This window comes from Canis lupus, chromosome 5, assembly GCF_048164855.1.
Source record: "Canis lupus baileyi chromosome 5, mCanLup2.hap1, whole genome shotgun sequence".
Classification (NCBI taxonomy): domain Eukaryota; kingdom Metazoa; phylum Chordata; class Mammalia; order Carnivora; family Canidae; genus Canis; species Canis lupus.
Window position 1 is genome coordinate 12,785,421 of NC_132842.1, and position 26,059 is coordinate 12,811,479.

Sequence of the window (26,059 nt, forward strand, 5' to 3'; positions counted from 1 at the left end):
GGGACATCTGGATGGCTCAGTCACTTGAGCATCTGACTCTTGATTTTAGCTCAGGGCATGATCTCAGGGGCTCTGTGCTCAGCCAAGAGTCTGCTTGAGGATTCTCTCTCTCTTTTTCCTTCTTGTCCCTTCCCTGGCCCTCTCTCTCTTTCTCAGATAAATAAATCTTTAAAAAGACTAAGGAGCAGTATTTAAATGACACTGATCCAATTATTGGATGATGGGTTGTAGTCATTGCTATACCAAGAAAATTGATCGCAGGATGGCTTTGTAAATTCCCTTTTATTAATATATTTACTTTTAATTGCTTAAGTAATAACTACATATATTTTCAGAAACACAGAAGTCTTTAGAATAAAATGGATAGGTCTCTGTTTACTCATTCCTTCTTCAGGAGTAACTACTTTGTATGTATTTCAAAACCATATATACACATATGGTTCTTATGGTTCTATTTTGTGTTTTTGAGTTTTGTAATTCTGGAAATTGGACCATACAATATGTGTTGTTTTGCAATTTCTCCATTTATTTTTTTACTTTTTATCTAACAATAAATCTAGAGAGTCATGTCGGTATCTAAAAGTCTAAGTCAATATTTTACATGTGATTTACAATTTCATGAACTAAATAAATGAGTGTCGCTGGGGATGTTTGCTACTCAGCAGTATATAACGAGATCATCCAATGAGAACTGGATTTTTACAGGGCTCTTAGCCTCAATTTGTCATCTTCAGACTTACACACACAACCATATCATATATATGTTTTCTCCTTGTTTAATAGTTTTGAATAACCAGATATTAAGTAGACCAGAAGAGGTTAGGACTGGAAGAAAGAATAAATTATTCCTGTTCCATGTGATTCATTTTCCTAGACACAGTAAAACAGAGTGAGATGAAAGTGATCTTGGGGACTCCAAACCTGTGATCTGGATTTTCTTCTGTGCCACAAACTATGTTTATATGATCCTGTCTGTTTCAGAGAAGGCAGGGAAAGGAGCAGTGGGATACACAACTGTGTTGGTCACAGAGTATGAGGAGGGTATATATCTATTTGTAGCAATCTGGATCTCCTTTCCTTTGTCTACTTTGTAAAAGGAAGTGATGAATCCCCCCAAAACTTCATTTTTTTTTTCTCATAAGTCCTCTCACTTAAACTGCAAAATATCTTGGTTCCCTTTGGTCCCTTTCCACCCAGCCCCACCCCTAACGGAACAGATGAACCTGGCTGACGAGAGTTTTACTGTTCTGCAGCATCAGCTTCTAACTCTTGGGATAGATTTGCAACCAGATTTCAGTCATGTTTATGAGCTGGAACCTAGTTCCCCTGAAAAGAGACCCATAAAGGAGCTGGACATGCCTGGTTACTTAGCAGGTGCTCAAGGGAATACTAATTGTGGACAGTGGTGCACTGATTCAGAAAAGACGGAATTTTCTTACCAAACTTCTAGTACTCAGAGCTTCCTTTTACAGCCAGAGATATGCTCCATGGAGAGCAATAAAGTCATCCCTCAAGGACAGAAATTCTTCCACTGCCATGCTCCCTTCCTTAGGGTGTGATAATCAAAAGTGATAATCCTGCCTTCCTAGGAGCAGCACCATCCACCCCTGCATGGGGCACTTACTTGATGAGTTCATGAGCAAACAATCCTTGAGCCATGACTTGAAGAATTTGACTTGGTGAATTTTTTAAATTAATAAATATATTCAGCTGATTTATTCAAGGTTTTCAAGAAGAGTGAAATAAAAGAAAAATCTGAGGACTTATATCACTGTGGGGACTTTCCAGATACTGGGTAGAGAGCTGGGAAAAATTAAGTCAGTGACAGCCAGAGATCTGGGAAAGAAATGGGGGATTCTATATTCCTTATAATTGTATTGAGGATGGTTGGCTCCATCTGCTCAAATAGTAAATCTCCTACCACTTAATTTCTTTTCCTCCTCCTTTCAAGACTGCTCTCACCTCCATTAAAATTCCAGGTTATATTTTTCTCAGGAGAAATTTTATTTTGCTCTTTGTAGGTTGTGTCATACCTAAGTACCAGGGGTTAAATAAATGCCACTCTTGGCATATGAAACTAACTGTGGTGTGATGGCATTGAAACTGGAAGGTTGCTCCTCCACTGAGACCTACCTGGTTGCTGATGCTTTGTGCAATTGTTCAGCAGACCCCACTGTTATCATGGTTGATCCTGATACCACTTGATTTTATCACTACATAGATGCTTTATTTTTTAAGATTTTATTTATTTATTCATGAGACACACACACACAGAGAGAGAGAGAGAGAGGCAGAGACACAGGCAGAGGGAGAAGCAGGCTCCATGCAGGGAGCCCGATGTGGGACTCGATCCCAGGACTCCAGGATCACACCCTAGGCTGAAGGCAGGCACCAAACCACTGAGCCACTCAGGGATCTCTACCTAGACGCTTTGTAAACTAACAATAGGAATGGCTGCCAAGCATGGTGGAGAAGTTTGCCAGTAAAGAAGAAACCACATCTCTCTGTGAGTATCCAGTGGTGAAAATGGATGGTAATTACTCTCAACTAATCATCATGAGAACCAGTGACTGTACCAAGCATTAGGAATTCACTGACAGGAGGTTGAAGTATTCAGAAATTTACTAGCAGGAAGTTGATTCTTCCCAACATCTAAATAGAGGATGCCTAAAATATAGGAAAGGTGGTAGAAAAAGAAAAGGACAGAAAAGAAGAAAAAAAAATCAGAGAAGAGTAATCTCTTTTACCTATCACTTTGGGAAAATCCATAAAAACAGCAATTTCTCATTTGGAGTAGAGACTGCTAATTGTTCTTGAAGCTCTGCATTCATGATTTTAAATATGTCTGAGACCCAGTGATGACATTTTGCTTCTAATGAAAGAAGGAGACAGACTCTCTAACACTTTAATTCTGAAGAAAACCAGATAAACATTTCTTGAAACAAATTTGGATTCTTATACTTGATGAATTAAGTGGAATGAAATCTCTTTATCAGCCCCAGCCCATTTACCCCATCTCTTGATGGAATTAACTTGAATTTCTGGTTGTTGACTTAGGTCCCTTCTTTACTTTCTGAGCCAGTCCTCTTTGGGGGATGGAGCTTTGCTCTTTGCCCTTGCATTCTGGTGGGAGAGGAGCATTAAGCCCCCTTTCCAAGTGTACTACTCTGTGAATAAGGACACCAGGGCAGAGTCCCTGAATCCTGTGTATTTCTTGCTGTCCTGCAATGTTCCAGTTCTGATCATAAGATTATGTAGCACAAAGGTACTTTTTAAGCTCACCTCCATAGAAGTAACTGCTTTTCCTGTCCCTATCTTGAGTCTGGGTGGCTAAGTCTGTGTTGTCAAAGTTTGGGCATCTCACTATGTTTTCTAGTTAAGCAGATGTCTAGTCGTCTCTAGTACTACCTGCTGCTCATGCATTTCCCATCTTGCTGCATGTTGAGCATCAACATATCTTCATGGAGCATATTTTTTGAAATATGATGTTCTAATCCAAGAAACTATTAAGCAACTCTAGTATGCTAAGGACTATAAAGTTTGTTAAGAATATAAACATCAAATGTTAATAAGACAACGACATTTCTCTCCAGCGGTACAGAGGACCCAACCTAAGTTGAACCTCCAATGAGTAACATTTTTGTATAATTTCCTCCCCTTGAGTGTAGGCAGAACTTGTGACTTGCTTCTGCCAAGGGAATATAGCAAAGGTGATGAGATGTCAATTCCTTGATTAGCTCGTGTCATATAGCAGGGGTGATGAGGTGTAATGCCTATGACTACATTTTGTTATATGTAAGAAATCCCCTTCTGGTCTTGAAGAATCAAATAGCCATTTGGTGAACTGTCTATAGGAAGGTCATGTGACAAGGAACTGTGGGTAGCCTCCAGAAGAGGGGCCACTAGTCATACAGCTGCAAAGAAATGAATTCTTCCAGTAATCCAGATAAACTTGAAAGTGGGTTTTTCCCTAGTTAAGCCTCCAGCATAGACAACACTTTGATTAGAACCTGTGAGATCCTGAAGAGAGGAACCAGCTAAGCTCTGCCTGGATTTCTGACTTATGACAACTGTTTGGTAATACATATATGTTCTCTTAAGCCACCAAAATATTTGTTGATTTGTTAGATAGCAGTAGAAGTCTAATATAGCAGTTTACAGTTTACCATGGAAAGCATAATAACTCATTCAGCACATAGAACAAAATGAAGAAACATTTACTTGCCCGAATTCCTTTTGTTTGGAAGAAAAGATTTGATTAGCTAACTCCCAGGTCTGCATCCAGGGCTACTGTGGAACTCAGAAAAAGATGGTGGTGTTTTCTTTATCAAGAGAAAGGTGTAGGCCTATGGTTATTCTAAAACTCATCAAGATTTTGAGTCCTTCTCTTTTGGGCATGTGCTCCTTTGAAGTTGATACCTCTTCACCACTGTTCTTTATATCCCACAGGGAGGCTACTCCTGGAATCTGCTTCCTATTTGATATCACCAGTGGGGAGCACTGGGAGGAAATTGGAGAGGGATGAGAGATGTCAAGGACTCACTCTTTCCTGGTCCTTCTGTAGCTCTGGTGGCACCTTACACAAGTCCTCCAGTTCCTGCCTTCAGGGGAATGGTCTACTCTGGTTTTAGCTTCTAGAGCTACAATGTGCAATATAGTGGTCACTACCATATATAGCTGTATGTAGGTATATAAATTTAAATTAATTAAACTTAAAAGCAAAAATTCATTTCTTTAGTTGCACTAGCCACCTTTCAAATGCTGAGTAGCTACATGTTGCTAATGGCTACCATATTGGAAGATGCAAATATAGATAATTTTCATTATCTCAGAATGTGGAGTGAGTAGAGGAGAGTAATGTGATCTATAGCTTCTGGTAACACCATTTTATTTTTTTGCGTTCTAGTCTAAGGGTGACCATGACTGCATCATGCCGCTAACCTCTGGGTTTTCTCACTGTTCTCTAAATTCACAACATTTCTATTACCTGTATAACCAGTCCCCTGCATTGAGTCCCTCTCTTATAAATAAACAAGTTATCTCTTTCCTAATCAGGCTTTGATTGAAATACCAGATGAGGAAAGGAAAGGATAGTCAACATTTCTATATTAGCTACCCATTATTATTTAACAAATTTCCCTTAAACTTAGCAGCTTAAAACAATGAACATTTATCCTATCCCAGTGTCTGTGAGTTAAGAATCTGGGTAGCTGGATGGTTCTGACTTAATCTTTTGTAAAATTGCAGTCAATATGGTGGCAGGAGCTGAAGTCTCATCTGAAGGCTTAACTGGGGGAGGATTTGCTTCCAGCCTCACTTATATGGTAATGGCAGGCCACAGTTCCTTGCTGGCTGTTGGCTGGAACTCCTAGTCACCTGGACTTCTTCATAGACTGAGTATTGCATAGAATGGCATTTGCTTTTTCTAGAGCAGAGAATCCAAGATGGAAGATGTCATCTTGTATAACTTAAATTTGGAAGTGGCATACCATCACTTCCACTGTATTTCACTGACCAACTCTCATACAGTGTAGGAGGAAGTACACAGGATGGGAATGCCAAGAGACTAAGATCATTAGAAGCCATCTTGGAAGCTACCAACCGCAGGTGCTCCAGAGGGGTTGAGTGAATTTGATAATATGGGAGATTATTCCTCCTCTGAGACTTAAATCAGCAAGGGCAGAAGTCCAAACAACTAAAGGTAAAAGAATGCTTTGGCTTAGAGGACTTTGATGAGAAAAGGTCAACACTACAGTGATGCTAGGTCAGCTTTGAATTGTATGTGGAATTCATATGTCAGAGGCCAATGCTCACTGTTTTAATTCAAATTCAAGAAATAATAGGAAATTATAAAGCTAATATAGTACTTGCTCTGGAAAATGATTTGAAAGCATTTGGTTTACTTAAAATCAAGATGTGGGGCAATGTCATAATATTCAGATATAATATTTTCTCCAAAAGGACAAAAAAAAAAAAAAAAAAGCCTGGTTGGAACAGAACTCGTAAGCTTTCAGGTTGGCTGTTCTGTTTTCACATTCTTATATGATGGTTTAGCAGAAGCTTTGGAAGCTTGGGGTAGCTCTTGGCTGTGGAGGAGTTTTCTACAAGGAAAAATTCTTAATCATCAGCTGGCAGATGATGGAGTCAGGGCCACATGATGGGGTCAGGATGGAAGCAGAGAGTAGGTTCATCCCAAGTGTGCATGTGATAAGAGCTGAGGCTGCCTGTTGAATGTCAGCTTATTTTTTCCCATGTAAGTGAACCTGAAGAGTAGGTGCCATTGCAACTCATGTGATTAGCAGTAGCAACACAGTCTTTGTTGATTCCTGAGGAAAGAGATCCGATCTTATCCTCAGTCACTTATGTTTACATTTAGCTGAACACAATCTGCCTGGGAAATGGCCCAGTTAAAAGAAGTTGCCATTTCAGAGAGATATGCACTCTTTAGGATAGAGGGAAGGAATTTCTAACAACCATTTGTTTGTCTTCCTAAAAAGAAAAAGAGACAAAGGGTAAGAATGAGAAAGAGATTGAGACTGAAGTAAGTCCAGGATGTAAAGTAATATTTTTTTCCTAATGAACTTCACTGAATAGTTTTTCTCCTTCCCTCTCTCCCTTCCTTCCTCCTTCCCTCTCTTTCTTTCTTCCTTTCTTTCTCTTTCTATTTATATTGAAAGGCCTTTTCATGTTTGAAAGTTTTAAGCTATAAAAATAAACCCTGGAAGTAGATTGCCTGGAGTAAGATTTAATTAAATACTATACAGTAAATTAGCATAATTTGATGAGGATCAGCTTTAGTTCCTGGAAACTGCAACAAGCAGAGATTTTAATTTTGTAGTGTCTCTTAAAATTCCAGTGTCTCATCTCTAAAGTGTAGTTTTGGAAAATAAAAATAAACAAGGTATTACCAAGCAGAAAGCAATTTATTAGGGAGATGATGTACCGACAGTGGGATATGAGGAGGGTTTTAATGCAGATACTAAAAGTTTGTAAGAGAAATGGTCCTCCATAAAAAATACATATTGGAAAAGGGAGTTGAATTCCTCAGCCTGAAGCAGAGAGGTTATCCAATATTATCATATCTCCCTGGGCTGAGACAACTAGAATTTCAAGCTAAAGTTTTCTTCCTTCCCTCTTCCCTCCCTCTCCCTCTCCCTTTCTCACTTCTTTTCTTTCTTTCTTTCTTTCTTTCTTTCTTTCTTTCTTTCTTTCTTTCTTTCTTTCTTTCTTTCTTTCTTTCTTTTTCTTTCTTCTTTCTTTCTTTCTTTCTTTCTTTCTTTCTTTCTTCTTTCTTTCTTTCTCTCTCTCTCTCTCTCTCTCTCTCTCTCTTTAAGATTTTACAAAAAGATATGGGGAGTCCAGCTGCTATGGACTTCTTGAGACTTTTACAATTAAAAATAAAATTAAAAAAATAAAATTAAAAACAACAAAAGTAAGGAGAAACTAGTTTCATTTTGGCATATATTATACCCAGTGTTTAAGGTATAAAATTTTTGTTTTGAATTACATATTGAGAAGCTTAAAATGATCTTTTCTCTAAGTACCAGTCCTTAAAAAGTCTTAATCTGGCCCTGATTTAAACTCATCTTCCTCTCTTCTCTCTTTCCAGGTTTTATTGCCAAAATTTCTACCCTGATTCTGCCTTCTGAGTTACTTCCTTCTTCCCCTGTAAACCCTGGTTTCTATTTTTTCTAATTATCCCCAACTGGAGTAATTGGCAAATCACTTATACTGGAACCCAAATTCTTGTGGGTTTGTTGAAAAAGGTTATACAGAAGTAAAGCCACATATACTTGAGTTTTGCATAAGGGGAACTCAAGGCCAGGGAAAGGTTGTGGTTTTGTAGGAAGATCACTCTCACCCTTAAAAAAGCCAAGGGCATCTTTTCTTTAAAGGAGTCCCCACTTTGTTTATGTGGGAAGTTGTCCAGGGCACAGCGAGTCTCTGGCAGGACTTTGCTGGCCTTTTGCTTTCTAATTGGCTGTTGTAAGCAAAAATAGCCCTCTAAGATTCTCTGTATTGAGGTGCCATGTGCAGCTGCATGCACAGGAAGAGGAGAGGGAGAGAGAGAGAGAAGGGGGAATATTCTAAGTCTTTCGTGGTCAGCTTTTTAAAATGTGAACTTTGGGTTCTCACAACAGGGGGTCATGAACTCAAAGAGTAGGGTGCCCAGCAGCTCAGGAATATCCACCCAATTTTCTTTAAGTCAGTTTATAAAACAGAAGTACTCTAAAATCCATCCATGCAATCATGCATTTTGATGTCCTCCAGTCTAAACTGTACAGAAGGGAAGGTGGGGGATCCCTTTCTGTCTATGGTGTCCCCAATACCCTCTAAATTAGCAAATGGTCCACAGTGGATTTTTAGATCATAATTCTTCACGCTTTCTTTAGTTCCCATGGCCAAATCTAGACTAGTTACTTCAGAATACATTTTGGGGTCCTTTAGATGAAAAGCTTTATAACAAACATTTATTTTTAAGACTTGTGTGGTTGTAAAATATGTAAGGACTTGAATTAGAGTGGAACAGAGTTTAAGAGCCCAGACACTATAGCCAGACTGCCTGGGATTCTTGTTTTACCTCTTACTAGGTGTGTGACCTTAGGCAATTATTATTTTTTTTAATCTCGCTGAGCCTCTATTTTCTCTTCTGCAAATAGGGATGATAATAATAGGACTTACCTTATGGGCTTTTGTGAGGTTTAAGAGAGATGATTATTATAAAACCCTTAGAACAGTGTCTGAGAATAGTTACACACAATAAATGTAAACTGCTCTTATGCTGTCGTGTTTGTAGTCATTGATGGTATTACCATTATTATTATTTGAAGTTTTTATTGGGGGTAACTTAGGTCAGGTTCTCTAGAAGCAGAGCCTGAGAGAGGGATTCTGGTACAAGTATTTAGTAAGGGACCACTCACAGGTGAAATCTTCAAGGAAATGAGAAAATTCAGGATGAATCTAGGCAAAGATGTGATTTTGACTGAGGTCTAGCCTCAGCTTGATCCCATGGGGAGCTCTGGAGGATAAATCACATCAAAAGCTGTCCTACTCTGAGACAGGGCAACCAACTTTTGTCTCCTTGAAACAGTTGGCCATTGGCTTCGGCTGTTCCCCCAGTGAGGAGATCCTAATTCCTAAGAATTCCATGGGAAGTGGACCTGAGATCTGGATGACTTAGCCAGAAATTGTAATTAATTTGGAATCAGCAGCAAGATTCTATGGGTGCATTTCACTAGAGAAATACTCCCTTTGAAATGGTTGATTGGGACTGACACTATAGTATCAAAGGCAGCCAGGAAGTGCAAAAGGGACAGCCTTTTGTAGACTGGCTCAGGGCTTCTTAGATGGAGATCAGGAGCACTCATTTTGGATTTTCATTAGTATGTAGAGTTTGCAACTTCTTGAGGCCCCCAAACAGCCTCACCGAACTGGGATTGGTGAATAACTTCTAACTGGTGGCCCTGCAGTGACTCATTTGCTTGTATCCCCTTGCTTCTTGCTTCTGATGCTCAGGAAGCATGCACAGTGAGTTGCTATAAGGTGTTGTATGCATCATAGCTCTCAGTGTTTGAGACCTGCTATTTTGGGGCCTAAGGCTGTTTTCTTTTGCTTTGTTTGCTCTCTTTAGGAATGAGAAAAATTGGATAGTGAGGAGATCAGAACCTGCCACCATTCTTAAAGTGATTGGAACATAAAGTATAATTTTCTAGTCTCCTCCCTGCCTACTGCTGTGGCACCTCCATCTCCTCCAACTCCTCATGCCATTCATTCCGAGAGACTCTTTCATTTTGCGCCATGCTGGGTTAAGTTTTTTTATTATATTCATTCACTGTGCTGCTTAGAATTGAAGTAGAAAAAATGCTTCCCAAGCCCTATGAATTTTTTGACCAAGTTGAGGAAAGCCTCTACTTAGTGCCTGAATCTGCAATTAGTGTGTGCTACTTGAAAGACAACTTTAACCTTGGATTCTTGAATCTAGAATTAACATAAGCTTTGGAGCATATAACTAACTCCTCCCTATCCATGTGTGGCTTGCCCACTTTGCAGGCCTGTTGTCTATCAATATTTAAATCCCAGACACCTCTGTCCATGATGTCTTAACCACTGCTTCCTACCCGCAACTGGTGACTATTCAGTGTGCCAAGGAATTTTAGCTTAAGGTCAAGCAAAATATAATAAAAAAAGGGAAATCAGATAAAATAGAAAGAATGCAGGATCCCTGGGTGGCGCAGCGGTTTGGCGCCTGCCTTTGGCCCAGGGCGCGATCCTGGAGACCCGGGATCGAATCCCACGTCGGGCTCCCGGTGCATGGAGCCTGCTTCTCCTTCTGCCTATGTCTCTGCCTCTCTCTCTCTCTCTGTGTGACTATCATAAATAAATAAAAATTTGAAAAAAAAAAAAATAGAAAGAATGCCTTAGTATCTTCCTCAATAAATATAAGGCAGTTTTAAATATCTCATGTTTTAGAATATCCATGTCATTATCTCTTCCCTTCATTGGTACATGTTTTTAAAGGTTGGTTGTAAATGCTGGTTGTAAATGGTTTTAAAGGTTGGCCTTTGGTGAGTTAATGATTCACCAAATACCATCAGGGAAACCAAGTTTTTTTTTTTTTTTTTTTTAAATTTCATTTGGAAGCTGTGTGTGTGTGTGGTTTTTAAAATAATTTTTAATATTAACATCTTATGTTAGTATGGTACATTTTCACAGTTAGTAAACCAGTATTTTTAGACTATTATTAACTAGAGTACATACTTTATTTAGAGGTCCTAAATTTTTACCTAATGTTTTGTTTGTTTTGTCCCAGGATCCTATTTAGAATACCACATCATGGGATGCCTGGGTGGCTCAGTCATTGGGTGTCTGCCTTCAGCTCAGGGCATGATCCTGGGTGCTGGGATCAAGTCCTGCATCAGGATCCATGTAGGAAGCCTGCTTTTCCCTCTGCCTATATCTGTGCCTCTCTCTGTGTCTCTCATGAATAAATAAAATCTTATAAAAAAATAGAATACCACATCATATTTAGTTGTCACATATCCTTAGGCTTAAACTGTAGTGGTTTCCCAGACTTCCCTTTGTTTTTGATGGCCTTGACAGTTTTGAGGAATACTGGTAGATATTTTGTTGAATGTTCTTCAGTGGGGTTCTGTTTGTTGTTGTTGTTGTTTTTCCTGATTAGATTGAGTTTATGGGTTTTTGAGAGGAAGACCAGAGTATTCTCATCATATCATATCAAAAGTACATGCTTTACTGATGACATTAAGCTTGTTCACCTGGCTAAAGTAAGTTTCTTCATTATAAAGTTCTTCCTCAAAAATCAATCAATCAATCAATCAATCAATCAAGTTACTCCTTCATTTTCACACCATATTCTTTGGGAGGAAAGTGCTAAATGCAACCCACAGGTGGGGTCAGAGGAGAATGGTGTTAAGCTCCACTACCTTGAAAGGGAGTATCTACATAAATTATTTAGGATTCTTTTTTTTTTAAAGGCTTATTTATTTATTTATTCATGAGACACACACACACACACATACACACACACACACACACAGAGAGAGAGAGAGGCAGAGACACAGGCAGAAGAAGAAGCAGGCTCCATGCAGGGAGCCCGACGTGGGACTCAATCCTGGGTCCTGGGTCTCCAGGATCAGGCCCTGGGCTGAAGGCAGGCACTAGAATGCTGAGCCACCCAGTCTACCCTTATTTAGGATTCTTTTGCATAGGAGATATGTCTGCTCTTCTTTATTTAGTCATTTATTTATATCAGTATAGACTTATAGATATTTATAAATCGGACTATAACCCAATACTGTGTTTTTTTATTCTGTTATCAGATTGTTCCAGCTTTGGCTGTTGAGAGAACTTTCACCTGGATCTTGTGCCTCTTTAACACACTCTCGTCATTTTGTTTTGTGAGCACTTCCCTACTTTCTAACACTACAGGATACTCCAGGCTCATCTAGTATATTCCTTGCCCTAGCCCTAGAATCAGCCATTTCCCCAGGGAGTCCTGATTCTTTGTTTTGAAGAATGGTGTTAGAAACTAAGATCTGGGCACTAGATGGGCTCATTGCTACTGAATTTTGCTGCTTTAAGGCCCACTCAGCAAACAGAACTTGGAAAGATATGTATGTTTCCTAATCTGTGTATACACACCCAACAATAACTATTCTTATATTTACCCATCCGTATTAAGCTAACCCTGTCTCCAACTAATCCAGCATCCAACAGGATTCATTCTGGTCTCTTCCCCTTGCTTATCTGTAACCTTCTACTCTAACAATGGGAAACCTGGCTCTTACTGTCCACCAACCATCCATTCACTTGTGTATTTAGTTCTAGTATATATGTACATAGGTTTCAGAATTGGTGATCTCTACTCCCATGAGAAAAAACTTTATCAACTACAGTACTCTGCCTAGATGCAGTTGCCTTTATCTTTAAACACATAGCCTCCACTCATTTCCAAAATTGCTTATTTTCCCCTTCCTACTTCAGTGCAGTTGTCATACATTAGCCATATAGGTAGATTCTATTTTCTTGGTCTCATTTTTTTTTTAAGATTTTATTTATTTATTCATGAGAGATGCAGAGAGAGAGGCAGAAACATAGGCAGAGACATAGAAAGAGGGAGAACCAGGCTCCCTGTGGGGAGCCCAATGCGGGACTCAATCCCAGGCCTCCTGGATCATGACCTGAACCAAACGCAGAGACTCAACCACTGAGCTACCCAGGTGCTCCTCTTGGTCTCAATTCTGTTCCAGAAACTCAGAATTTTCCTTTTACCTTCCTGTGAAGATCTCAAATAGCTCTGAGAGTTACCCAATGTTATCAGCACAAAATTGATTACAGAAATGGTGTAAGGAAATGAGAAAAACACAAAACACGAAATGTTAAAGAAATAATAGTGACGAATAGTGGGAAAAAAAAAAAGTCAAATCTTCAGCTTGCATGCAAGTCAAGTTGGCCTTAGTTTTCTTATCTTTACAGTTGGGTCCAGTTTCTCTGGATTGTCATGTGAATTGAATTGGAAAAAGAACATGGAAATAGAAATGTTATAATAGACTTTCAAGTACAATTATTACATGAAAAAAGATAAATTCAAAACTTATTGCAAGGAGGCATCCAGTCACAGATGTGAAGTTATGAGTGTCATAGAACTGGCTTATTTATGGTTCTCCAAAGTTTAAACCAAAGGACAGACTGACTTTAGTGACCAGATTATTTTTTTTCCTTCATGGCTACATGCATATGCACACACATGATTGTGTGTATATGTATAAATATATTAATAGTTATATTTCCAAGTTAACCTGAGGGATCGCTTGAACAAAAATTTGAGGAGACATTGCAAGTTGAGATTTTAAGAATTTAAATATTGTACAAGCCATTTGGACTTTTTTGATTACTTGGCTTCTACTCTTATATACCTATATCTATCTACCTTACTCTTCCTCACTTGGTGACAACCTAAATCTGTTACCATGTCCCTGTTGGCCACATGTCGCTGAAAACTATAACAGGACTCAAAAACCAGAGAGGCTAGATTATACATTCTGATATTTCACAGTTGGAGTAGAAAGATACATGAACTTGAAGAAATGATTTGCTATGTTGGTATAGCCAAGTTCAGCAACCTTGATGGTGAGGCCCATGAAGGAAAGAATGAGCAGTGTTTCTCCTTAAGGCCACATGTGTGCCATGCATATATTCAATGATGCCATTCCTATATCTTTCAATGTGAATGGAACCCCCAGAACAGGATAGTGTGACTTCTCTAGAGATGGAATGTGTTTTGCTATTGGTAGAGCAGAGAAAATACATTTAAAAACAAAAACATATTCACCAAATACCCCTTGACAACTCTGCTTCCTAAAGTTTGACTATTGAAGATTCTATAGTGTATTTTACTCTGTTTCATCTTTTTTCCCCCTGAGTTTGTCCTTCATTCAAGAGAAAACAGTCCATGGATTGGGGGAATACAGTGCCTTATAAACAGAAGAGCACTCTTCTTGAGGGATTTTGGGGCCCTGATAAATGAATTAACTTTATCATGGCCTACAGTGTTCTAGGGACTGCTAACAGCTTTTTACATATGTTCACTCATTTAAAACTCATGACTCCTGATGTGTGTGTTGTTGCTACTTCTTTGTGCCTTTCCCAAGACCCCTTTGGCAGGAATAGTGTGGCTGGGATATCACCTTGCTCTGAAGTCCTTGGGCTCAGGTTCTGAAGTCCATCTAACATTTCTGGCTTTTTTTTTTTTTTAATTCTCTTAACATAGAGCATGTGAAAATTTTTGAAAAGGTGCTACTTCTGGTGGATGGGCTACTGCCCACTCCCAAGGATACTTCTGGATTTTTATAAGCCTGATTATCTTCATCTATAAAATGAACTGGAGAGGTTGAAACCACGTAAGCATTTTGTGAAAAGCAGCTCATTCTCCATTGATGGACTGTACTGATCCCTGATATCCATAAGCTTCCCAATATAATCACAAGGCCACAGATTCATCTCTCTTGGTTTCTTTCATGTATTTACCTTTTCCCTGTGCAGTGTTTCATTGTAAATACCTGTTGTACTTTGAGAACTATATTAAAATGAAGGCAATGTTTGTAGCAATTTATTTATACAGCTTTTTACTTTCTTTCATCTCAGTTGAATCCATAAATAAAAATGTCTTTTCCTTCAAGAAGCTGACTCTAAAAAACACTCATATTTAAGAAAACCTGCAAAGGAATATGCTATCTTTATGATTTATTAAAAGAAGATAAATGAGGAGTTAAAAAATACCTTTCAGCTTACTATCATGAACTAAAGAGGGAAAATATGTCAACTGCTATATATGTCAAAAATGCTGGAGAATTATAGTTTTATTACTCAAGATCTATTTCAGACGAATGGGTGGAGACAAATATTCCTTGTACTTCAAGTGTGATTTATTTTACAAGTAAAGCTTTATCTATGCAGCACAGTTGAAAGTTAGAAATTGAATTGGATTGTCAGCTGTGGCCAAACTAATTCAAACTGTAAAGTAAAACTTTGAGTTGAAATCTCCAGCCCTTTTTTTTTTTTTTTTTTAAGATAGAAGACTTCTATAATGAGACCTTCCTACTAAAAATAGAGGCAATCCTTTGCTTCAACTATTTTGCATTCCAGGTTTCCTGGAGTAGACCATCTTAATTTCAGATACTGCCTTCCACTCTTCCTATATGTATATGCTTCATGATTAGAATGCATATCCCTATTGGTTGTTCAACAAATAGAACTACCATATACATTATATATATAATCAAACTATTTCTGCATCTTAGTTTTCTTGCAGAGCCCAACTTATTAGCAAGATTTATCATTTCACTGGTTTTGAAACCAGCTCCTTCACATGACTATCTCTGGTGGAAAATAGCATGGAATAATATAGATTTTCCTAAACTGAGCTCCCAGGACACTTCTTCCCCCAAAATGTCAATGAGAATTTCATAGAAAATGGATTATGTAACCAGATACACTTAGGAAATATTGGGTTAAACAAAAATTAAACAGTTATATTTTTTTTGCAGAAATTCCCTAAACTGTTGCTATGGACTTACACATTATGAATTTCTAAGAGAAAAATATGATTTCAGTGTTCTCCAACTTTTTATGTGGAACTTTTTTTTTAATCCCACAAGAATTCTCTTCATCTAGTGATCTACTGCTGTATAGCTGAGAAACCCTGCTTTGAAACAACCTCTGACTGTCTTTCACAATTCAGACTTGACTGGGTTCAGTTGGGTGGTCTTGCTTGGGATCTCTTGTGCAGCTGTCATCAAACAGAGGCTGGAGCTGGGGTTATCTGAAGATCATTAGCCTGGACATTTATATGATTGGTAGTTAATCTGAGAGCTCAGCTGTGACTGTCAAAAATGTATCTACCTATGTCCTTTCTCCATGGCTTTGGCTTTTCATAGGATTTCCATGAGGGAGCATTCTCAGAGAGAGCATCTAAAGAGTGAAAATTTGGGATCCCTGGGTGGCTCAGAAGTTTAGCCCCGCCTTCAGCCCAGGGCGTGATCCTGGAGACCCGGGATCGAGTCTCATGTCAGGCTCCCCACATGGACCTGCTTCTCCCTCTGCCTGTGTTGTGTCTCTGCTTTCTCTCTCTCTCTCGCGCTCTCTCTCTCTCTCTGTGTCAGTAATAAATACATAAAAATCTTGAAAAAAAAAAAAAAAGAGTGAGCATTCGAAGAGACCCGGGGGGGAGCTGCAAGGCTTCCAATATTTTACACCTGGAAGTTCCAGAATATCACTTCTCCAAGTTTCTTGGTCAAACAAGGCTGAAGACCACCCCAGATTCAAGGAGAGAGATATTAGACCTAACCTCTTGACAGAGCTCAGCTTAGAAGGAGGGAAGGAATGAATGGTGGCCATCTTTGCAGATTATCCACCAGACTTTTTAACATCTCATGGGGTGCTGCCATTCTGTAGAATTGTTTAGATAGTGATAAATCAGTGTGTATAGGGTGAGGGTTGCAGGAGAGAACTCTACTCATCATAGAAGCATTCTGTCACTGACATTGTTTGGAATTGCTGGTGTGTGGTGATAATAAAAAAAAAAACCAAGTTGTAAATAATTTTATTATTGTTTTAAAAGTCTCTACAGGTGGGGTTGTCAGATAAAATATAGGTTGTCCAGTTACATTAGAATTTCAGAGAAACAACAAGTAATTTTTTAGTGTAGGTGTTTCCCAAATATTGCATGGGGCATGCCTATTTTTACCAAAAACTCTTTAAAAAATAAATAAAAATGGTTATTTATCTCAAATTCAAATTTAACTGGGTGTCCTGTATTGTGTGTGTGTGTGTGTGTGTGTGTGTGTACTATATTTTTATTTGCCAAATCTGGCAACACAATCTACAGATAACATAGAAGTGTATTATCTCCTCTACTGTGAATATTATTTTTGGACTCCTCCTTCCCTCCCCCTCCCAAATATTGCTACATCATTGAGTTTGGGGAAAAAAGAATGTAATGAAAAGTCTTAGGGTTTTAGGATCAGAAAGATCCGATTTCAGAGGCTGGCTCCACCATGTACCAGCCTTGTATTTGTAAGTTATTTAACCTCAGTGAATCTTAGCTCCATCTGTTGTGACTGGTCATAATTCCTTGGCAGAACTGCTAGATGCTTAGATAGAAGGAAGTGTGTAAACACCTGGGGCATAACGGACATAATTCTGGGGCATAATGGACATGGAGTTAAAAGTATCACTGACTCCTGTTCCCCTAGATAAAGCAGGACCAAGAGAAGAATCCCTTGTAGCTTTGTAGATGGTGTTTATTTGCTGGAGCATGTCCATAGGTAAGAATCTAAGTGAAGTTTTTGTTGGTTTTAATTCTTGCAAAAGAATGGGGCAGTGAGGTATCACCTTGGGAGTTACAAAGTCTTGATTCAGACCTTGATGAGGAAGAAAAAAAATTAAATGATGACAACTCTGCCGTTAGCACCAAGACAGATTCATAAAGTCTATTATGTAATTCTTCTGAATTACCTTCTCAGTGGCATTTTATTTTGATTTGCTTGCATATCTATATTTTTATGTAGATTGTTACCTAAAAGCTGTTACAGTGTAATTGAGTATAAGAGTAAATTTCATGGTTGTTATTCAGATTAACCTCACCAAGAAAAATTTGAGGGCAAGTTAAATCTGAATTAGTGCCGTGAAAGCACAGTTTTCTTGGATGAAACTTGAACATGAAGGGAAATATTTAGTGGACATATATTCTGCTAAAGACTGTGGCATTCTCTCCGAAGAGGTTGTGCTTGGTGCCATTATAACTACAGAAACTGAGGCTCAAATTGGCTTCAAGATTGGTTCACAGTTGCAAAGCTAATAGAGGTAAATATGCCCTGCCCATGCACCTGTTCTTATAACCCTCATTCAGGTGCCAGTGGCATCCTTGTCACAGAGTGGAATGACATCCCTCAGTGCTGGTATTAGTTGACCTGTCAGCAGCATCCCTCAGTGTTAACCATGACTGCTTATTTGAAAGACTCTATTCTGCTCTCAACAATATTAATATCCTAGATCACTCCTTCTTCTCCAGGCTTTATTCTCCTTGGAGTCTTGTCCTCCTTGATTAGACAACTATGGTTTGTGATTCCTCAAGACCAAGTCTGGACCCCTTCTCTTCCATCTTCTCCCACCTGTACTTCACATGTACAACTTTGATGAGCACTTGCCATAGTTCTTCTGGTCACACATCTTTCCATTGCCCTCATCAGAACTGTACTTTTAATTGGTGAATTCATTTTTTATAGCCTTGTGTCTGCTTTTATTTATCATGAGATGCTAGTGCCTTGTACCAAGTAAGCATATAATATAGACTTGAGAATTAAAGAAGAAAAAGAAAGAAAGAAAGAAAGAAAGAAAGAAGAAAGAAAGAAAGAAAGAAAGAAAGAAAGAAAGAAAGAAAGAAAGGAAATAAACTAACTAACTCAGATAGTATGACCTAAAACCTCTTTTCCCCTCACTTTCCATTCTTCTCCCAAATGACTTTAAAGATTAAAAAAAAAAAATCTCGGGATCCCTGGGTGGCGCAGCGGTTTGGCGCCTGCCTTTGGCCCAGGGCGCGATCCTGGAGACCCGGGATCGAATCCCACATCGGGCTCCCGGTGCATGGAGCCTGCTTCTCCCTCTGCCTGTGTCTCTGCGCCTCTCTCTCTCTCTCTGTGACTATCATAAATAAATAAAAATTAAAAAAATAAAAAAAATAAAAAAAATAAAAAAAAATAAAAAAAAAATCTCTAACTTAATTTTGTACATGCAAAATATTTGCTGTTTATCTGAAATTCAGATGTAACTGGGCATCCTATATTTTGTTGTATGTAATTCTGATTCAGAAAGGTTAAAGAATTTCTGCAAGTTACACCAGAAACTGGATCTGGGACACTACTCTCTCAAAGATTGGGGCTCCTGTCTCCCTATAGATTTGATACCAGCTCACTTACATGGTTGAACATATTCATGTGAATGCTAGTTTTCCTTTACTGGCAGTGAAAAGGAGGTCTCAGGGAACTGGATCACATATGTTGGTTTTACAATTCATTTCTGCCCCTTAGATCTAGCTAAAGTCAGAGGTATGCATCTCTATCAGGGCGTCTGCATTTTTCTCTTTTCCCTTCTGTCTTCTACAGTGACTCAGCATTTTTCCATCACTTCTTTTTTAAAAAAATTTTTTCTTTTCTATGTATCTAAGAAAAATGGCCCTTTAACAATAAAATATTTCAATTCGCTGAAATTTAATAGGACTCCTAGAGATTCCATATGCCTGAGATTTGGAGTTCTGTGCTGAAATGCCAAAAAGATTAGTGAAATCCTATACAGCTAATAGCTTTTTCTGGGGGCATCATAATGCCAGATTTCAGGTTGTACTACAAAGCTGTGGTCATCAAGACAGTGTGGTACTGGCACAAAAACAGACACATAGATCAGTGGAACACAATAGAGAATCCAGAAGTGGACCCTGAACTTTATGGTCAACTAATATTCGATAAAGGAGGAAAGACTATCCATTGGAAGAAAGACAGTCTCTTCAATAAATGGTGCTGGGAAAATTAGACATCCACATGCAGAAGAATGAAACTAGACCACTCTCTTGCACCAGACACAAAGATAAACTCAAAATGGATGAAAGATCTAAATGTGAGACAAGATTCCATCAAAATCCTAGAGAAGAACACAGGCAACACCCTTTTTGAACTCGGCCATAGTAACTTCTTGCAAGATCCATCCACGAAGGCAAAAGAAACAAAAGCAAAAATTAACTATTGGGATTTCATCAAGATAAGAAGCTTTTGCACAGCAAAGGATACAGTCAACAAAACTCAAAGACAACCTACAGAATGGGAGAAGATATTTGCAAATGACGTATCAGATAAAGGGCTAGTTTACAAGATCTATAAAGAACTTATTAAACTCAACACCAAAGAAACCAACAATCCAATCATGAAATGGGCAAAAGACATGAACAGAAATCTCACAGAGGAAGACATAGACATGGCCAACATGCACATGAGAAAATGCTCTGCATCACTTGCCATCAGGGAAATACAAATCAAAACCACAATGAGATACCACCTCACACCGGTGAGAATGGGGAAAATTAACAAGGCAGGAAACCACAAATGTTGGAGAGGATGTGGAGAAAAGGGAACCCTCTTGCACTGTTGGTGGGAATGTGAACTGGTGCAGCCACTCTGGAAAACTGTGTGGAGGTTCCTCAAACAGTTAAAAATATACCTGCCCTACGACCCAGCTTTTTCTAAAATTCCACCAAAGGAATTGGTGTTTCCATGTAAGAGTCCCCTCACATATACCATAGTTGGTGGTGTCATGAGTGGTACCTTTTTAATTGACTGACAGAATAAATAGAGTATCAAGCCAAAATAACTCACCAGCAGATGACTAAGTGCATGTTAAACTTAGCCAAGAGTAAAGGCACTTGTCATTTCAAAACTTTCCTTTTGCTTCCTTTTTTGAGTGGTGATGATGGAGGTATGGTAGGGTAGTGTGGATCGCCAAAGCAAGCAAGAAGGAATGGAAAACATAGCATACATGAGAAATGTTGTGTGTGGGGGGGAATCAAACAATATTTCCTTTCTTTTACAGATTTATGGAATTCTTGAGTGATGGAACTGAGAGACCTCTTAGAAACTCATCTTTCTTGTTTTACAGATTATAGAGATGAGTTTAGGTGGGGTTTCCATGTAGGCTTTTCGTGTCATCTTAGAAGACTTTGTTAGGCATTTTTTAAGCATTGTTCATCCAGTCTTTACAACAGCTTTATGGGTTAGGCATTCCTATTAGTATTTTACAGATGAGAAAACAGAGGGCCAAATCCAATTTTTTTTTCTGTAAGAAGGAGGAACAATATAAAAAGTCTTATAGGTGATCTTCTATGCCTTAAAGCCATTCTTTTTTTCTTTTGTATATTTTTTTTTTGTTGGAGTTCAACTTGCCAGCATATAGGATAACACCCAGTGCTCATCCCGTCAAGTGCCCCCTTCAGTGCCCGTTACCCAGTCACCCCAACCCCTGCCCACCTCCCTTTCCACTACCCCTTGTTCGTTTCCCAGAGTTAGGTGTCTCTCATGTTCTGTCTCCCTCTCTGATATTTCTCACTCATTTTCTCTCCTTTCCCCTTGATTCCCTTTCACTATTTTTTATATTCCCCAAATGAATGAGACCATATAATGTTTGTCCTTCTCTAACTGATTTACTTCACTCAGCATAATACTTTCCAGTTCCATCCATGTTGAAGCAAATGGTATTTGTCGTTTCGAATGGCTGAGTAATATTCTGTTGTATACATAGACACCATCTTCTTTATCCATTTATCCTTTGATGGACACTGAGGCTCCTTCCAGAGCTTGGCTATTGTGGACATTGCTGCTATAAACATTGGGGTGCAGGTGTCCTGCCATTTCACTGCATCTGTATCTTTGGGGTAAATCCCCAGCAGTGCAGTTCCTGGGTCGTAGGGCAGTTCTATTTTTAACTCTTTGAGGAACCTCCACCCAGTTTTCCAGAGTGGCTGCACCAGTTCACATTCCCACCAACAGTGCAAGAGGGTTCCCCTTTCTCCACATCCTCTCCAACATTTGTTGTTTCCTGTCTTTTTAATTTTCTCCATTCTCGCTAGTGTGAGGTGGTATCGCATTGTGGTTTTTTTATTAATAATAAATTTACTCACTGTGGTTTTGATTTGTATTTCTGTGATGGCAAGTGATGCAGAGCATTTTCTCATGTGCTTATTGGCCATGTGTATGTCTTCTTTGGTGAAATTTCTGTTTATTTATTTTGCCCATCTCATGATTGGATTGTTTGTTTCTTTGCTGTTGAGTTTAATATGTTCTTTATAGAGCTTCAAATACTAGCCCTCTTTAAAGCCATTCTTGATTGCTTTCCTACCTAATCTCCTCTTGTCATACGAATGGGAACTTATGCCACATTAGCTATATAATCTTAGAAGAAAACTTTTGATGAAAATAAAACAAAATGGCTTAAATGTTGGCTGACTTTACCTTTCAGTTCCACTGAAATGAAAATGGCAGTGGTGACCCTAGTTTTATAACTCTTAAGTAATGTTTAATTAAGAGTTGATTCCATGCACAGCTGGTTGCATCATACACATGTGTTCCATGCCCTCTTTTGGTGCTGTTTCCAAGGGACAGCAAGTGGAGATTTCCTTATTCAGCAGTATTACTGCAGCGGGGTAAAAGGCATCTTGGTTCTTGGTTTTACTTTCTTAGCTGGATTACATGTACAGCACCCCACTGAGAGGGCACTTTGCTCTCAGTTGCTAAAAAGAAACACAGGTAAGTATATGAAACTTCCTTGACATTTATAAGCAACTTGGGCAATTTCAAGAAATGTACTAGATAGTAAATACACCTCCATAAAAGGTGACTGACTGATGGCTTAGCCAAAATATGATACATGGTGGTTTATGGAAATTTTCTCTAACAGGAGTAGATAATGAATTTATTGCAAAAGTGCCTCAAGAATCCTCCTTAATGCTACTGAGGCATTGCTACTTTTTTTTTTTTTTTTTTTTTGCAAATCACACACTGGAAGAAAAGTACTTCAGGCTATAAAATAAGGACATTGTGTAAGTGCGTGTGTGCACGCATGCCTGTGCGTGTGCATGCTGCAGGGAGGAGGGCTTAGTTTAGCGTGCTATTGACTTCACACAGATTGATAGACTGCATTTTATTACTTTGTGGAGATTACAAAATCATTACCAGTACAGAATTTGTTAATGAAAAGAAAAAGAGACTGATTTAAAGAAATTTATTTGATTTCAATAAGCAACTCGTGAGTAATTCCCTCTACAATATTTTAAACAAATATGCCATTAAAGACCTACATCTATTTTTTCAGCACAACTTCTTCCATTCCTCTTTCCAAATTAAGTTATAGAATAGCCAACATAGTACTGGAAGTCCTAGCCTCAGCAATCAGACAACAAAAAGACATTAAAGGCATTCACATTGGCAAAGAAGAAGTCAAACTCTCCCTCTTCGCCGATGACATGATACTCTACATAGAAAACCCAAAAGCCTCAACCCCAAGATTGCTAGAACTCATACAGCAATTCGGTAGCGTGGCAGGATACAAAATCAATGCCCAGAAATCAGTGGCATTTCTATACACTAACAATGAGACTGAAGAAAGAGAAATTAAGGAGTCAATCCCACTTACAATTGCACCCAAAAGCCTAAGATACCTAGGAATAAACCTAACCAAAGAGGTAAAGGATCTATATGCTAAAAACTATAGAACACTTCTGAAAGAAACTGAGGAAGACACAAAGAGATGGAAAAATATTCCATGCTCATGGATTGGCAGAATTAATATTGTGAAAATGTCAATGTTACCCAGGGCAATTTACACGTTTAATGCAATCCCTATCAAAATACCATGGACTTTCTTCAGAGAGTTAGAACGAATTATTTTCAGATTTGTGTGGAATCAGAAAAGACCCCGAATAGCCAGGGGAATTTTAAAAACGAAAACCATAGCTGGGGGCATCACAATGCCAGAGTTCAGGTTGTACTACAAAGCTGTGGTCATCAAGACAGTGTGGTACTGGCACAAAAACAGACACATAGATCAATGGAACAGAATAGAGAACCCAGAAGTGGACCCTCAACTTTATGGTCAACTAATATTCGATAAAGGAGGAAAGACTATCCATTGGAAGAAAGACAGTCTCTTCAATAAATGGTGCTGGGAAAATTGGACATCTACATGCAGAAGAATGAAACTAGACCACTCTCTTGCACCAGACACAAAGATAAACTCAAAATGGATGAAAGATCTAAATGTGAGACAAGATTCCATCAAAATCCTAGAGAAGAACACAGGCAACACCCTTTTTGAACTCGGCCACAGTAACTTCTTGCAAGATCCATCCACGAAGGCAAAAGAAACAAAAGCAAAAATTAACTATTGGGATTTCATCAAGATAAGAAGCTTTTGCACAGCAAAGGATACAGTCAACAAAACTCAAAGACAACCTACAGAATGGGAGAAGATATTTGCAAATGACGTATCAGATAAAGGGCTAGTTTCCAAGATCTATAAAGAACTTTTTTTTTTTAATAAAGAACTTCTTAAACTCAACAGCAAAGAAACAAACAATCCAATCATGAAATGGGCAAAAGACATGAACAGAAATCTCACAGAGGAAGACACAGACATGGCCAACAAGCACATGAGAAAATGCTCCGCGTCACTTGCCATCAGGGAAATACAAATCAAAACCAAAATGAAATACCACCTCACACCAGTGAGAATGGGGAAAATTAACAAGGCAGGAAACCACAAATGTTGGAGAGGATGCGGAGAAAAGGGAACCCTCTTGCACTGTTGGTGGGAATGTGAACTGGTGCAGCCACTCTGGAAAACTGTGTGGAGGTTCCTCAAAGAGTTAAAAATAGACCTGCCCTACGACCCAGCAATTGCACTGTTGGGGATTTACCCCAAAGATTCAGATGCAATGAAACGCTGGGACACCTGCACCCCGATGTTTCTAGCAGCAATGGCCACAATAGCCAAACTGTGGAAGGAGCCTCGGTGTCCATCGAAAGATGAATGGATAAAAAATACAAATATAGTCCTTTCTGTTTCTGTAGGGCCCTTTGGCCAAGTTTGCTCTCATGTGGTATATTTTGCAAATAGGAATTTTGTTTCTAAAACTTGTTAGGAATTCTATGTGAATAGACGTGGGCACTAGTTGACATGGCATTAAGTTCAATGAATACCATGCCTTGCCTTCATCTTTTGAGTTTCTTACATTTTAGCACAGAGAACAGAGAAATAAGATGCTAGAGGGTTGTGTGTGTGTGTGTGTGCGTGTGCGCACATATGTGTATCTTGGCAGAGGTGAGGTATAATTCAGTGTCTCCCAAAAAACACTCAAAGCTCAAAACAATAGCCCTTTGATAAAGACAACTTAACTTGAAGAGACAATGAAGAACAAATAATACCTTAGAATATTGTGGATGTCATTCAAGTAAGGAGATAGTGCTGTAGGCCCACTCATGATTAGTTGAAGATGTTTCAAGTTCTTTTTAAGCCCCCAAAATGAATGAGTTAGAGTTAAGGGTTGGGGGGAGGTATGGGAGTATAGTCACTGACAATAAGAAAACAAAATGATCTTACTTGTCAGGTTGAAAATACTTTTGGCCATATAGACATATGATTTAGCATAATGGTATTTTAGACCTTTGAACAGTAGTGTTTTCTACATGTGTTTTCTTCTTTCCAAACTGTTGAGAACAAAATGACTTAATGCTTTATATTTTTTAATTGACATATTATTCACATGCTATGAAATATACCCTTTAAATGTACCCATTCAGTGAATCTCAGTATGTTCATATGGTTGTACAATGATCCATATGACCTAATTTATTTTCCTTATCCCCAAGGAAACCCTACATGTTGCCAGTCATTCTCATTACCCCTCCCCCTAGTCCTTGGCAACCGATAATATCCTTTTTATCTCTATAGATTTGCGTATTCTGAAAATTTCATGTAAATGGATTATAAAAGATATGCCATTTGGTGTCTGGCCTCTTTCACTCAATTTAATGTTTTCCAGGTTTATTTTAGTTGTAACAAATATGTCACTATGCCACTCTTTCTTACCAGGGAATAATATTCTGTTGTATGGATAGACCACACTTTGTGTATCTGTGCATCAGTTGATGGACATTTGGATCGTTTTCACTTTGTGGCTATTATGGATAATGCTGCTGTGGAAACTTATGTACAAGTTGGTGAACTTTTTTTTTAATAATAAATTTTATTTTTTAGAGCAGTCTAAGGTTTCCAGAAAAGTTGAGCTAAAAGTATAGAGAATTCCTAACATACTCCGTCTGCCCCACCACTCAACACCACTCAGTTTTCGTTATTACTACCATTTTACATTGGTATGGTACATTAGTTACAATTGGTGAACCAACATTGATAAATAATTTTTTAAAGATTTTTATTCATTTTG

At 38.5% G+C, this 26,059-nt stretch overlaps 1 long non-coding RNA gene across 6 annotated transcripts in view; it reads right to left on the reverse strand.

Annotated features, from left to right (window-relative positions):
• LOC140633229 (uncharacterized) overlaps window positions 1-26,059 on the reverse strand; it is a 151,849-nt gene that overhangs the window by 22,689 nt on the left and 103,101 nt on the right. Inside the window, exon 6 of one of the 6 annotated variants that reach the window (XR_012030863.1) lies at window positions 5,990-6,489. The exons of 4 other annotated variants lie outside the window; for them this stretch is intronic. This is a non-coding gene — a long non-coding RNA (uncharacterized lncRNA). Of the gene's footprint in view, window positions 1-5,989; window positions 6,490-22,157; window positions 22,349-26,059 lie in introns of those variants that run through there. One more of the 6 variants, XR_012030861.1, reaches the window with a different exon arrangement.